The sequence below is a fragment of the Tursiops truncatus genome, chromosome 15 (assembly GCF_011762595.2).
Source record: "Tursiops truncatus isolate mTurTru1 chromosome 15, mTurTru1.mat.Y, whole genome shotgun sequence".
NCBI classification, from domain to species: domain Eukaryota; kingdom Metazoa; phylum Chordata; class Mammalia; order Artiodactyla; family Delphinidae; genus Tursiops; species Tursiops truncatus.
In genome coordinates, this window is record NC_047048.1 from 61,763,161 (window position 1) to 61,779,285 (window position 16,125).

Sequence of the window (16,125 nt, forward strand, 5' to 3'; positions counted from 1 at the left end):
ATATCAAGCATCTTTTCTGACCACAATGCTATGATATTGGAAATCAATTACAGGAAAAAAAAACTGTAAAAAACACAAATACTAGGAGGCTAAACAGTGTGCTACTAAATAACAAAGAGATCACTGAAGAAATTAAAAAATACATGGAAACAAATGACAATGAAAACACGATGACCCAAAACCTATGGGATACAGCAAAAGCAGTTCTAAGAGGAAAGTTTATAGCAATTCAATCTCACCTCAAGAAACAAGAAAAATCTCAAATAAACAATCTAACCCTACACTTGAAACAACTAGAGAAAGAAGAACAAAGAAAAGCCAAAGTCAGTAGAAGGAAAGAAATCATAAAGATCAGAGCAGAAATAAATGAAATAGAAACAAACAAAACAATAACAAAGATCAATAAAGCTAAAAGCTGGTTCTTTGAGAAGATAAACAAAATTGATAAACCCTTAACCAGACTCATCAAGAAAAAAGGGGAGAGGATGCAAATCAATAAAATTAGAAATGCAAAAGGATAAATCACAAATGACACTGCAGAAATACAAAGGATTATAAGAGACTACTACAAACATCTATATGCCAACAATATGTCCACGAAGAAATGAAAAATTCTTGGAAAGGTACAATTTTCCAAGACTGAACCAGGAAGAATTAGAAAATATAAACAGACCTATCACAAGAAATGAAATTGAAACTGTAATTAAAAATCTTCCAACAAGCAAAAGTCCAGGACCAGGTGGTTTCATAGGCAAATTCTATCAAACATTTAGAGAAGAACTAACACCGATCCTTCTAAAACTCTTCCAAAAATTGCAGAGGAAGAAACACTCCCAAATTCGTTCTATGAAGCCACCATCACCCTGATACCAAAACCAGAAAAATATATCACAAAAAAAGAAAATTTAGACCAATATCACTGATGAACGTAGATGCAAAAACCCTGAACAAAATACTAGTAAACAGAATCCAACAGCACATTAAAAGGATCATACACCACGATCAAGTGCGATTTACCCCAGGGATGCAAGGATTCTTCAATATACGTACATCAATCAATGCGATACACCACATTAACAAATTAAGGAATAAAAACCATATGATCAAATCAATAGATGCAGAAAAAGCTTTTGACAAAATTCAACACACACACACAAAAAAAGCTTTTGACAAAATTAATCTATTTATGATAAAATCTCTCCAGAAAATGGGCATAGAGGGAACCTACCTCAACATAATAAAGGCCATATATGACAAACCCACAGCAAACATCATTCTCAATAGTGAAAAACTGACACCATTTCCTCTAAGATCAGGAACAAGACAAGGTTGCCCACTCTCACCACTGTTATTCAACATAGTTTTGGAAGTTTTAGCCCTGGCAATCAGAGAAGAAAAAGAAATAAAGGAATCCAAATCAGAAAAGAAGAAGTAAAGCTGTCACTCTTTGCAGATGACTTGATACTATACATAGAGAATCCTAAAGATACTACCAGAAAACTACTAGAGCTAATCAACGAATTTAGTAAAGTAGGAGGATATAAAATTAATGCACAGAACTCTCTTGCATTCCTATACACTAATGATGAACAATCTGAAAGAGAAATTAAGGAAACACTCCCATTTACCATTGCAACAAAAAGAATAAAATACCTAGGAATAAACCTACTCAGGAAGTAAAAAACCTGTACTGAGAAAACTATATGACACTGATGAAAGAAATCAAAGATGACACAAACAGATGGAGAGATATACCATGTTCGTGGATTGGAAGAATCAATATTTGAAAATGACTATACTACCCAAAGCAATCTACAGATTCAGTGAAATCCCTATCAAATTACCAGTGGCATTTTTTACAGATCTAGAACAAAATATCTTAAAATTTGTATCGAGACACAAAAGACCCCGAATAACCAAAGCAATCTTGAGGGAAAAAAATAGAGCTGGAGGAATGAGACTCCCTGACTTCAGACTATACTACAAAGCTGCAGTAATCAAGACAATATGGTACTGGCACAAAAACAGAAATACAGATCAATGGAACAGGATAGAAAGACCAGAGATAATCGTACACACCTATGGTCAACTAATCTATGACAAAGGAGGCAAGGATATATGATGGAGAAAAGACAGTCTCTTGAATAAGTGGTGCTGGGAAAACTGGACAGCTACATGTAAAAGAATGAAATTAGAACACTCCCTAACACCATACACAAAAATAAACTCAAAATGGATTAACAACTTAAATGTAAGACCAGACACTATAAAACTCTTAGAGGAAAACATAGGCAGAACACTCTTTGACATAAACCACAGCAAAATGTTTTTTGACCCACCTCCTAGAGTAATGGAAATAAAAATAAACAAATGGGACTTACTTAAACTTGAAAGCTTTTGCACAGCAAAGGAAACCATAAACAAGACAAAAAGACAACCCTCAGAATGGGAGGAGATATTTGCAAATGAAACAACAGACAAAGGATTGGTCTCCAAAATATACAAACAGCTCATGGAGCTCAATATCAAACCAAAAAACAATCCAGTTAAAAAAAGGGTGGAAGACCTAAATAGACATTTCACCAAGGAAGACATAAGATGGCCAAGTGGCACAAGAAAAGATGCTCAACATCCCTATTAGAGAAATGCAAATCAAAACTACAATGAGGTATCACCTCACGCTGGTCAGAATGGCCTTTATCAAAAAAGCTACAAACAACAAATGCTGGAAAGGGTGTGCTGAAAAGAGAACTCTCCTACACTGTTGGTGGGAATATAAATTGATACAACCACTATGGAAAACAGTATGGAGTTTCCTTAAAAAACTAAAAATAGAACTACCATATGACCCAGCAATCCCACTACTGGGCATATAACCTGAGAAAACCGTAATTCAAAAAGAGACATGTTGGGGCTTCCCTGGTGGCACAGTGGTTGAGGGTCTGCCTGCCAATGCAGGGGACGTAGGTTCGTGCCCCAGTCTGGGAGGATCCCACATGCCGCGGAGCAGCTGGGCCCGTGAGCCATGGCCACTGAGCCTGCACGTCCGGAGCCTGTGCTCTGCAATGGGAGAGGCCACAACAGTGAGAGGCCCATGTACCACAAAAAAAAAAAAGAGACGTGCACCGTAATGTTCATTGCAGCACTAATTACAATAGCCAGGACATGGAACCAACCTAAATGTCCACTGACAGATGAATGGATAAAGAAGATGTGGCACATATTTACAATGGAATATTACTCAGCCATAAAAAGAAACAAAATTGAGTTATTTGTAGTGAGGTGGATGGACCTAGACTCTGTCATACAGAGTGAAGTAAGTCAGAAAGAGAAAACAAATACTGTATGCTAACACATATATATGGAATCTAAAAAGAAAAAAAAGGTACTGATGAACCTAGTTGCAGAGCAGGAATAAAGAGGTAGACATAGAGAATGGACTTGATGACATGGGGTGGGAAGGCAAAGCTGGGGCAAAGTGAGAGTAGCATCGACATATATACACTACCAAATGTAAAATAGTTGGCTGGTGGGAAGCAGCAGCATAGCACAGGGAGATCGGCTTGGTGCTTGCGATGACCTAGAAGGGTGGGATAGGGAGGATGGGAGGGAGGCTCAAGAGGAAGGGTATATGGAGACGTGTATGCATAGGACTGATTTGTTTTGTTGTGGAACAGAAATTAACATGGTATTGTGAAGCAATTGTACTCCAATAAAGATCTGTTAAAAAAAAAAAAGATAACAAAGAAGGGACTTCCCTCATGGCACAGTGGATAAGACTCTGCGCTCCCCATGCAGGGGGCCTGGGTTCAATCCCTGGTCAGGGAAATAGATCCCATATGCACACTGCAACTAAGAGTTTGCATGCCACAACTAAGGAGCCCACGTGCTGCAACTAAGGAGCTGGTGAGCCACAACATAGGAGCCCACAAGCCATAACTAAGAAGCCGGTGAGCCACAACTAAAGAGCCCTGGATCCACAACAAAGAAACCTGCCTGCCGCAACTAAGGAGCCCACGTGCTGCAACTAAGACCCAGCACAACCAAATAAATAAATAAATATTTTTAAAAAATAACAATCTACAAACAATAAATGATGGAGAGGGTGTGGAGAAAAGGGAACCCTCTTGCACTATTGGTGGGAATGTAAATTGATACAGCCACTATGGAGAACAGTATGGAGGTTCCTTAAAAATCGAAAAATAGAACTACCATATGACCCAGCAATCCCACTACTGGCCATATACTCTGAGAAAACCATAATTCAAAAAGAGTCATGTACCACAACGTTCATTGCAGCACTATTTACAATAGCCAGGACATGGAAGCAACCTAAGTGTCCATCAACAGAAGAATGGATAAAGAAGATGTGGCACATATATACAATGGAATATTACTCAGCCATAAAAAGAAACAAAATTGAGTTATTTGTAGTGAGGTGAATGGACCTAGAGTCATACAGAGTGAAGTAAGTCAGAAAGAGAAAAACAAATACCGTATGCTAACACATATATACGGAATCTTAAAAAAAAAATGGCTCTGAAGAACCTAGGGGCTGGACAATAATAAAGACGGAGACATACAAAATGGACTTGAGGACACAGGGAGGGGGAAGGGTAATCTGGGATGAAGTGAGAGAGTGGCACTGACATATATACGCTATCAAATGTAAACTAGATAGCTAGTGGGAAGCAGCCTCATAGAACAGGGAGATCAGCTCGGTGCTTTGTGACCACCTAGAGGGGTGGGATAGGGAGGGTGGGAGAGAGATGCAAGAGGGAGGAGATATGGGGATGTCAGTATATGTATATCTCATTCATTTTGTTGTAAAGCAGAAATTAACACACCATTGTAAAGCAATTATACTCCAATAAAGATGTTAAAAAATAAAATACATCTGGAATAAAAAAACAACAACCAACATAAGCAAACTCTTAGAAAAAGAGATTAGATTTGTGGTTGGTTATCAGAGGTGGGGGGAAGAAATGAGAATTGGATGAAGACAGTCAAAATGTACAACTTCCAGTTGTAAGATACATAAGTACTAGGGATGTAATATACAATGTGATTAAATATAATCAACACTGCTGTATATTATATATGAAAGTTTGTTAAGAGAGTAAATCCTAAGAGTTTTCATCACAAGAAAAAAAATTAAACAGACAGCAAGTAAGAATAAAAATAAATGAAATGACTAAGTGTTGACTTAAATAAGGTTTTTGGCATAAACTCATCTTTGATATATTTTTAAAATTGACTAGGGTAATAGTTTGTTCAAACACTACCATTGTTTTCATGGGCCAGGGACAGATAGTTTGTAATGTCTATTATTGATAATTTTTGGATTCTTGGCATGATGTAAATAAAATGCACTTGGATAAAAGATTTTTGATGTTGGTAAACAGTGCTAGAATATGACATCCTAATGTGTACACACCTAGATAAATCTGTAATGGTTTCTCCTCAAATTGAGTTCAACATAATGTAATATAAAACCAGTTGTGATAAATTCTCCAGTAGCAATGAAGTAAGGAATAAAGCTTAACCATGTGCCCCAAACCTTGAAAAGCAACACCAAAGTAAAGAAAGAAATGATATGTGGAATTTTCGTGTAGCACAGCTTCCGACCCCCACCCCACCCCAAAGAGAGAATACTGAGAAAAATAAATAAATTATTTGCTTTTAAATCCTGAGTATTCCTACTAATAGCCTTCAATGCTGAGCTATGCTAGCTGATACATAAGTTGAGCAGGCCTGGAAACTACAAATGTAAAACCACTGTGAGTAGAAGTTCTTGGGGTTCAACTTGAGACCGCAGCTTAGATAGAAAGATCATACACAGCTCTTCATCTTTCAGGGCATGAAGCTGAGTGGATGATGAAATTTTGCTATCATAAGAATAGAAAATATCTCTAACTGTGATAGCTCAGACTGGTAAAATTTGGGGATGGTATGTATTTCGTTATTTATACTTTTCTTTCAATGTTTATATTTTTGAATAATGAGTTTGTATTATTTTTATTATAGCAATACTTACTTTTTTTTTTACTTTTTTTTTTTTTTTTTTTTTTTTTTGCGGTACGCGGGCCTCTCACTGCTGTGGCCTCTCCCATTGCGGAGCACAGGCTCCGGATGCGCAGGCTCAGCGGCCATGGCTCACGAGCCTAGCCACTCCGCGGCATGTGGGATCTTCCCGGACCGGGGCACGAACCCGTGTCCCCTGCATCGGCAGGCGGACTCTCAACCACTGTGCCACCAGGGAAGCCCCTGTTTCTCCTTTTTAAATACAATTTAAATATCTAGTAGCATTGCCTTCATGTTTAAAATAGTATTTTTGACATTTCTTATGGTTTTCATTTTCAAGTAATAATTCTTTGTCTTCTGAGAAAATGTAATATATGGGCATAGGAATTGTCTTTGTGATGGTAATTTTCAAAATCATGTTGATTTAATGTTGTAATTATGAGATATCCTCACAAGTAGGCTTCAAACTTGGTTTTTACTTTCAATTACCTTTTCAATTAACTAAGAAGTGCTTCACAGCTAAAAATTAGTCCAAATAAGACCTTTGAGAATGAAGGGGTCATTTTGAGAGAATGACCAGCCAAGCACTTTCAAAGGATTATTTTCATAAGCAGAAACATTAAAGAGATGAGGTGCTTTATGATTTTGACAGCCTGTAAGAACATGCCAAGAACTATATTTTAAAATAGATAACCAACAAGGACCTACAGTATAGCACAGGGAACTTGGCTCAATATTCTGTAATAACCTAAATGGGAAAAGAATTTGAAAATGAATGGATACTTGTATGGGTATAACTGAATCACTTTGCTGTATACCTGTAACTAACACATCATGGTTAATCAACCACACTCCAATATAAAATAAAAATTAAAAAAAAAAGAACATGCCAAGATAGTAATGACCACATGAGTCGATAACTGCTAATATTATGATAAACCTTCTTGTGTATGTATTTTGTGAATATCTTTGATTATCCCATTATACTTCTTATATTTCTGCCATGGCCTCTGAGCCTGCGCATCTGGAGCCTGTGCTCCGCAACGGGAGAGACCGCAACAGTGAGAGGCCCGCCTACCGCAAAAAAAAAAAAGGAGAAACAGGTATTCCTTCTTCTAAATTGATAGCAAATAAGTTTATGACTTGAAATAAAATGTGATACTTGAAGTATATTTAAAAATATTTGAAATATAAAGACATTTACCAACTCTACAGGGAAATCCAACATAGCACCATAAGATATTTTACATCAATATTACCCAAGTCAGAAAAAATTTATAAATAATTTTATATGCAAATACTATCATTGAGCCTGAATCATTAGCATTTAGTAACACAATGGGGAATAAAGCTCAACTTTTGGGCAGTTAAAAAAAAAAAGATGCCGACATAGAGAATGGACTTGAGGACACAGGGAGGGGGAAGGGTAAACTGGGATGAAGTGAAAGAGTGGCACTGACATATATACACTACCAAATGTAAAATAGATAGCTAGTGGGAAGCAGCCGCATAGCACAGGGATATCAGCTTGGTGCTTTGTGACCACCTAGAGAGGTGGGATAGCGTGGGTGGGAGGGAGACGCAAGAAGGAGGGGATATGGGGATATATGTATATGTATAGCTGATTTACTTTTTTATACAGTAGAAACTAACACAACAATGTAAAGCAATTACACTCCAATAAAGATGTTTAAAAGAATGTTTGATGGTTGAAAGCAAAAATTATGATATTGTCTGATAGGTTTTTTTCTGTATGTATATGTAATATAGAAGACAAACACATCATAAAGGGGGGAGAGTAAAGGGACTAATATAGTGGTGAGGTTTCTATGCTGAACTGGTAAAACTCCAGTTGTAAATGCACTGTGAAAGTTAAATACTTATACTGTAATCCCTATAACAACCATGCACATACACAAAAACTATAGAGTTAAAGAAAAAATAAGCCCACAATAGATAAAATGGATACTAGAAAAAAATTACCCAAAAGAAGGCAGGGAAGGGGAAAGAGAGGGACAAAAAGAGAGGAAACAAGCAGTAAACAAATATTAAATGGTAGATCTAAGTCCGAACATATTCATTATTACATTAAATGTATAAAGTTCAAATGTATCGATTAAAACGGAGCTTCTCAGAATGTATTTTTTAAATGGCCCAGCTATATGCTGTCTACAAAAAAAGCTCATTTCAAATATAATGATTAAAAGTAAAAGGATAGAAAAAAGATATAACAAACACTACTCAAAAGAAAGCCCAGTGGCTTATATAAATATCAGACAAATTATTTTTTTGAATTTTATTTAATTTATTTTTTTATACAGCAGGTTCTTATTAGTTATCCATTTTATACACATCAGTGTATACATATCAATCCCAATATTCCAGTTTATCCCACCCCCCCCCCCCACTGACTTACCCCCTTGGTGTCCATACATTTGTTTTCTACATCTGTGTCTCTATTTCTGCCTTGCAAACTGGTTCTTCTGTACCATTTTTCTAGATTCCACATATATGTGTTAATATACGATATTTGTTTTTCTCTTTCTGACTTACTTCACTCTGTATGACAGTCTCTAGGTCCATCCATATCTCAACAAATGACCCAATTTCATTCCTTTTTATGGCTGAGTAATATTCCATTGTATATATGTACCACATCTTCTTTATCCACTCCTCTGTTGATGGGCATTTAGGTTGTTTCCATGTCCTGGCTTTTGTAAATAGTGCTGCAATGAACATTGGGGTGCAGGTGTCTTTTTGAATTATGGTTTTCTCTGGGTATGTGCACAGTAGTGGGATTGCTGGGTCATATGGTAATTCTATTTTTAGTTTTTTAAGGGAACATCCATACTGTTTTCCATAGTGGCTGTATCAATTTACAATCCCACCAACAGTGCAAGAGTGTTCCCATTTCTCCACACCCTCTCCAGCATTTGTTGTTTGTAGATTTTCTGATGATGCCCATTCTAACCAGTGTGAGAAAATACCTCATTGTAGTTTTGATTTGCATTTCTCTAATAAGTAGTGATGTTGAAAAGTTTTCATGTGCCTCTTGGCCATCTGTATGTCTTCTTTGGAGAAATGTCTATTCAGGGCTTCTGCCCATTTCTTGATTGGGTTGTTTGGTTTTTTGATATTGAGCTGCATGAGCTGTTTATATATTTTGGAGATTAATCCTTTGTCCGTTGCTTCATTTGCAAATACTTTCTCCCATTCTGAGGATTGTCTTTTTATCTTGTTTATAGTTTCCTTTGCTGTGCAAAAGCATTTAAGTTTCATTAGGTCCCATTTGTTTATTTTTGTTTTTATTTCCATTACTCTAGGAGGTGGGTCAAAAGGATCTTGCTGTGATTTATGTCAAAGAGTGTTCTCCCTATGTTTTCCTCTAAGAGTTTTATAGTGTCTGGTCTTACATTTAGGTCTTTAATCCATTTTGAGTTTATTTTGTGTGTGATGTTAGGGAGTGTTCCAATTTTATTCTTTTACATGTAGCTGTCCAGTTTTCCCAGCACCACTTATTCAAGAGACTGTCTTTTCTCCATCGTATATCCTTGCCTCCTGTGTCATAGATTAGTTGAACATAGATGTGTACGTTTATCTCTGGTCTTTCTATCCTGTTCCATTGATCTGTATTTCTGTTTTTGTGCCAATACCATATTGTCTTGATTACTGCAGCTTTGTAGTATAGTCTGAAGTCAGGGAGTCTCATTCCTCCAGCTTTGTTTTTTTCCCTCAAGATTGCTTTGGCTAGTCGGGGTCTTTTGTGTCTCCATACAAATTTTAAGATTTTTTTGTTCTAGATCTGTAAAAAAATGCCACTGGTAATTTGATAGGGATTTCACTGAATCTGTAGATTGCTTTGGGTAGTATAGTCACTTTCAAATATTGATTCTTCCAATCCAAGAACATGATATATCTCTCCATCTGTTTGTATCATCTTTGATTTCTTTCATCAGTGTCATATAGTTTTCTCAGTACAGGTTTTTTACTTCCTGAGGTAGGTTTATTCCCAGGTCTTTTATTCTTTTTGTTGCAGTGGTGAATGGGATTGTTTCCTTAATTTTTCTCTCAGATTTTTCATCATTAGTGTATAGGAATGCAAGGGATTTCTGTGCATTAATTTTGTATCCTGCAACTTTACCAGATTCATTGATTAGCTCTAGTAGTTTTCTGGTAGCATCTTTAGGATTGTCTATGTATAGTATCATGTCATCTGCAAACAGTGACGTGTTACTTCTTCTTTTCAAATTTGTATTCCTTTTATTTCTTTTTCTCCTCTGACTGCCATGGCGAGGACTTCCAAAACTATGTTGAATAATAGTGGTGAGAGTGGACATCCTTGTCTTGTTCCTGATCTTAGAGGAAATGCTTTCAGTTTTTCACCATTGAGAATGATGTTTGCTGTGGGTTTGTCATATATGGCCTTTATTATGTTGAGGTAGGTTCCCTCTATGCCCACTTCTGGAGAGTTTTTATCATAAATGGATGCCGAATTTTGTCATAAACTTTTTCTGCATCTATTGAGATGATCATATGGTTTTTATTCTTCAATTTGTTAATATGGTGTATCACATTGATTGATTTGCATATATTGAAGAATCTTGCATCCCTGGGATAAATCCCACTTGATCATAGTGTATGATCCTTTTAATGTATTGTTGGATTCTGTTTGCTAGTATTTTGTTGAGACTTTTTGCAACTATATTTATCAGTGATATTGGCCTATAATTTTCTTTTTTTGTAGTATCTTTGTCTGGTTTTGGTATCAGGCTGATGGTGGCCTCATAGAATGAGTTTGGGAGTGTTCGTTCCTCTGCAATTTTTTGGAAGAGTTGAGAAGGATGGTGTTCACTCGTCTCTAAATGTTTGGTAGACTACAACTGTGAAGCCATCTGGTCCTGGACTTCTGTTTGTTGGAAGATTTTTTATTACAGTTTCAATTTCATTACTTGTGATTGTTCTGTTCATATTTTCTATTTCTTCCTGGTTCAGTCTTGGAACGTTACACCTTCCTATGAATTTTTCCATTTCTTCCAGGTTGTCCCTTTTATTGGCATAGAGTTGCTTGTAGTAGTCTCTTAGGATGCTTTGTATTTCTGCAGTGTCCATTGGCACTTCTCATTTTTCATTTCTAATTTTATTGATTTGAGTCTTCTCCCTCATTTTCTTGATAAGTCTGGCTAATGGTTTATCAATTTTGTTTATCTTCTCAAAGAATCAGCTTTTAGTTTTATTGATCTTTTTTATTGTTTTCTTTGTTTTTATTTCAATTATTACTGCTCTGATCTTTATGATTTCTTTTCTTCTACTAACTTTGGGTTTTGTTTGTTCTTCTTTCTCTAGTTCCTTTTGGTGTAAGGTTAGACTGTTTATTTGAGATTTGTCTTGTTTCTTGAGGTGAGATTGAATTGCTATAAACTTCCCTCTTAGAACTGCTTTTGCTGCATCCCATAGGTTTTGGATTGTCATGTTTTCATTGTCATTTGTCTCTAAGTATGTTTTGATTTCCTCTTTTATTTCTTCAGTGATCTCCTGGTTATTTAGTAATGTATTGTTTAGCCTCCATGTATTTGTGTTTTTCATGTTTTTTCCCCCTGTAATTGACTTCTAATTTCATAGCATTGTGGTCTGAAAAGGTGCTTGATATGATTTCAATTTTCTTAAATTTTCTGAGGCTTTATTTCTGACCCAAGATGTGACCTATCCTGGAGAATGTTCCGTGTGCACTTCAGAAGAAAGTGTAATCTACTGTTTTCGGATGGAATGTCCTATAAATAACAATTAAATCTATCTGGTCTATTGTATCATTTAAAGCTTGTGTTTCCTTATTAATTTTCTGTTTGGATGATCTGTCCATCAGTGTAAGTGAGGTGTTAAAATCCCCCACTATTATTGAGTTACTGTCAATTTCCTCTTTTATAGTTGTTAGCAGTTGCCTTATGTATTGAGGTGCTCCTATGTTGGGTGCATATATATTTATAATTGTTATATCTTCTTCTTGGATTGATCCCTTGATCATTATGTAGTGTCCTTCCTTGTCTCTTGTAACATTCTTTATTTTAAAGTCTATTTTATCTGAGTATTGCTACTCCAGCTTTCTTTTGGTTTCCATTTGCATGGAATATCTTTTTCCATCCCCTCACTTTCAGTCTGTATGTGTCCTTAGGTCTGAAGTGGGTCTCTTGTAGACAGCATATATATGGATCTTGTTTTTGTATCCATTCAGTGAGCCTGTGTCTTTTGGTTGGACCATTTAATCCATTCACGTTTAAAGTAATTATCAATATGTATGTTCCTATTCCCATTTTCTTAATTGTTATGGGTTTGTTTTTGTAGGTCCTTTTCTTTTGTTGTGTTTCCCACTTAGAGAAGTTCCTTTAGCATTTATTGTAGAGCTGGTTTGGTGGTGCTGAATTCTCTTAGCTTTTGCTTGTCTGTAAAGCTTTTTATTTCTCTATCGAATCTGAATGAGATCCTTGCCGGGTATAATAATCTTGGTTGTATGTTCTTCCCTTTCATCACTTTCAGTATATGGTGCCACTCCCTTCTGGCTTATAGAGTTTCTACTGAGAAATCAGCTGTTAACCTTATGGGAGTTCCCTTGTATGTTATTTGTCATTTTTCCCTTGTTGCTTTTAATAATTTTTGTCAATTTGATTACTGTGTGTCTCGCCTTGTTTCTCCTTGGGTTTATCCTGCATGGGACTCTCTGAGCTCTCTGGACTTGGGTGGGTATTTCCTTTCCCATGTTAGGGAAGTTTTTGCCTATAGTCTCTTCAAATATTCTCTTGGGTCCTTTCTCTCTCTCTTCTCCTTCTGAGAGACCTATAATGCGAATGTTGGTGTGTTTAATGTTGTCTCAGAGGTCTCGTTGGTTGTCTTTATTTCTTTTCATTCTTTTTTCTTTATTCTTTTCCACAGCAGTGAACTCCACCCTTCTGTCTTCCAGGTCACGTATCCGTTCTTCTGCCTCAAGTGTTCTGCTATTGATTCCTTCTAGTGCATTTTTCATTTCAGTTTTTGTATTGTTCATCTCTGTTTGTTCTTTAATTCTTCTAGGTCTTTTTTAAACATTTCTTGCATCTTATTGATCTTTGCCTCCATTCTTTTTCCAATGGCCTGGATCATCTTCACTATCATTATTCTGAACTCTTTTTCTGGAAGGTTGCCTATCTCTAATTCATTTCATTGTTTTTCTGGGGTTTTATCTTGTTCCTTCATCTGGTACATAGTCCTCTGCCTTTTCATTTTGTCTATCTTTCTGTGAATGTGGTTTTTGTTCAACAGACTGCATAATTATATTTCTTCTTGCTTCTGCTGTCTGCCTTCTGGTGGATGAGGCTATCTAAGAGGCTTGTGCAAGCTTCCTGATGGGGGGTACTGGTGGTGGGTAGAGCTGGGTGTTGCTCTGGTGGGCAGAGCTCAGTAAAACTTTAATCTGCTTGTCTGCTGATGGGTGGGGCTGGGTTCCCTCCCTATTGGTTGTTTGACCTGAGGTGACCCAGCACAGGAGCCTACCTGGCTCTTTGGTGGGGCTAATGGCGGACTCTGGGAGGATTAACGCCAAAGAGTACTTCTCAGAACTTCTGCTGCCTGTGTCCTTGTCCCCACAGTGGACCACAGCCACCCCCTGCCTCTACAGGAGACCCTGCAACCCTATCAGGTAGGTCTGGTTCAGTCTTGTATGGGGTCACTGCTCCTTCCCCTGGGTCCTGATGCACATGCTACTTTGTGTGTTCCCTCCAAGAGTGGAGTCCATGTTTCCCCGAGTCCTGTTGAAGTCCTGCAATCAAATCCCGCTAGCCTTCAAAGTCAACTCTGGGAATTCCTCCTCCCATTGTCGGACCCCCAGGTTGGGAAGCCTGATGTGGGGCTCAGAACCTTCACTCCAGTGGGTGGACTTCTGTGGTATAATTGTTCTCCAGTTTGTGAGTCATCCATCCAGTGGTTATGGAATTTGATTTTATTGTGATTGTGCCCCTCCTACCATCTCATTGCATCTTCTCCTTTGTCTTTGGATGTGGGATATCTTTTTCGGTGAGTTCCAGTGCATTCCTGTCGATGATTGTTCAGCAGTTAGTTGTGATTCAGTGCTCTTGCAAGAGGGAGTGAGACAAATTATTATTTGAAGAAATAATAACTAAGAACTACAAAGTCTCAGGACAAAGAAAATTACCAGGGATTAAGAGGGTCAGTACATAATGATAAAGGGTAAATTCACCAAGAATATATAATAATCCTAAATGTGTATATATCTAACAGAAGAGTTTCAAAATACATGAAGCAAAACTGATAGAATTGAAAGGAAAAATGGGGGACTCCACAATTATAGTTGAAGTATCAGCACTCCTTTCTCAGTAATTGATAGAACTACTAGACAAAAATTAGTAAGCATATAGAAGAACTCAACCAAATGGATCTAACTGACATTTATAGACTACTCCATCTAACAACAGCAAAATAAATATTTTTTTCAAGTGTACATGGAAAAATTAATCAGGTATACATGGAAAGTATAATCAAGATAGGCCATATGCTGGGCTATAAAATTAACCTTAACAAATTTAAAAGAGTTTATATCATGCAAAGTATGTTTTTGGACCATAATGGAATTAGACTAGAAATCAAAACCAGAAAGATAACAGGAAAATCTCTGAATATTTGGATAGTAAACAACATGTTTCTAAATAATCAAAAAGTCAAAGTATAAAAATTAATAAAAACAACAGCAAAAAAAATCAAAGAGTCTCAGGTGAAATTATAAAAAATTTTTACTGAACAAAAATAATACAACAAATCAAAAATTTTAGAATGCAATGCTTAGAGGGAAATTTAGCACCAAATGCTTATATTAGAAAAGGAGAAAAATCTCAAATGAATAAACTAAGCTTTCACTTTAAGAAATCAGAGATGAACAAACTAAATCCAAGGCAAGTAGAGGAAGGAAATAATAAAGGTAAGAGAGGAATCAATGAAACTGAAAACAGAAAAAAAAAAAAAAGAAGGAAAAGAAAGCACTTCTTTGAAAAGATGAGTAAAATTGATATACTTCTAGCAAGACCGACAAAGACAAAAGATACAAATTACCATTAGCAGTAATGAAAGTGATTATACACTCTTAATAAGAGAGAGAGGGGCTTCCCTGGTGGCGCAGTGGTTGAGAGTCTGCCTGCCGATGCAGGGGACACGGGTTCGTGCCCCGGTCTGGGAAGATCCCACATACCACGGAGCGGCTGGGCCCGTGAGCCATGGCCGCTGAGCCCGCGCATCCGGAGCCTGTGCTCCGCAACGGGAGAGGCCACAACAGTGAGAGGCCCGTGAACCAAAAAAAAAAAAAAAAAAAAAGGATAATAAGAGGGACTTCCCTGGTGGCACAGTGGTTAAGAATCTGCCTGCCAATGCAGGGGACACAGGTTCGTTCCCTGGTCCAGGAAGATCCCACATACCGCAGAGCAACTAGGCCCATGCACCACAAGTACTGAGCCTGTGCTCTAGAGCCTGTGAGCCACAACTAGTGAAGCCCATGCGTCTAGAGCCCATGCTCTGCAACAAGAGAAACCACCACAATGAGAAGCCCATACACAGCAATGAAGAGTAGCCCCCACTTGCCACATCTAGAGAAAGCCTGTGAGTAGCAATGAAGACCCAACACAGCCAAAATAAAAATAAAAATTAAAAAAAAGATAATAAGGGAAGACTGTGAACAACTATGCACATACATTCAAAAACTTAGATGAAACGGACTAATTCCTTGAAAATCACAAAAGTCACTCAAGATGAAATAGATAACCTCAATATTTCTATAACTATTAAAGACATTGCATTCATAGTCAAAAGCCAGAAAGGAATCTCCTGTCCCAGATGTTGCAGCTTACATACTATACTATTCCATTTTTATCACATTTTCAAAAAGACAAAAAACTATAGTGATAGAGAGAAAAAGAGTGGTTGCCGGGGTTAGTTAGTGATGAGGGCAGGGTGGGGAGTAGGACTACAAAGGAACAGCACGAGGGAACTTTCTGGGGTTATGGAACTGTTCTGTATTCTGTTCGTGAATCTATACATGTGTTAAAATGAACTGTACACACAAAAAAAGTCAAT

General features: G+C 37.1%; 1 protein-coding gene across 2 annotated transcripts in view; it reads left to right on the forward strand.

The window, feature by feature from the left end:
- The window catches only part of LOC109552655 (agouti-signaling protein), a 196,710-nt gene that overhangs the window by 69,225 nt on the left and 111,360 nt on the right, over positions 1 to 16,125 (forward strand). The window contains exon 5 of one of the 2 annotated variants that reach the window (XM_073792897.1): positions 13,638 to 13,687. The exons of the other annotated variant lie outside the window; for it this stretch is intronic. The gene's annotated coding sequence lies outside the window, so the exon portion shown is untranslated. The remainder of the gene's footprint in view (positions 1 to 13,637; positions 13,688 to 16,125) is intronic. 2 annotated transcript variants of the gene reach the window in all.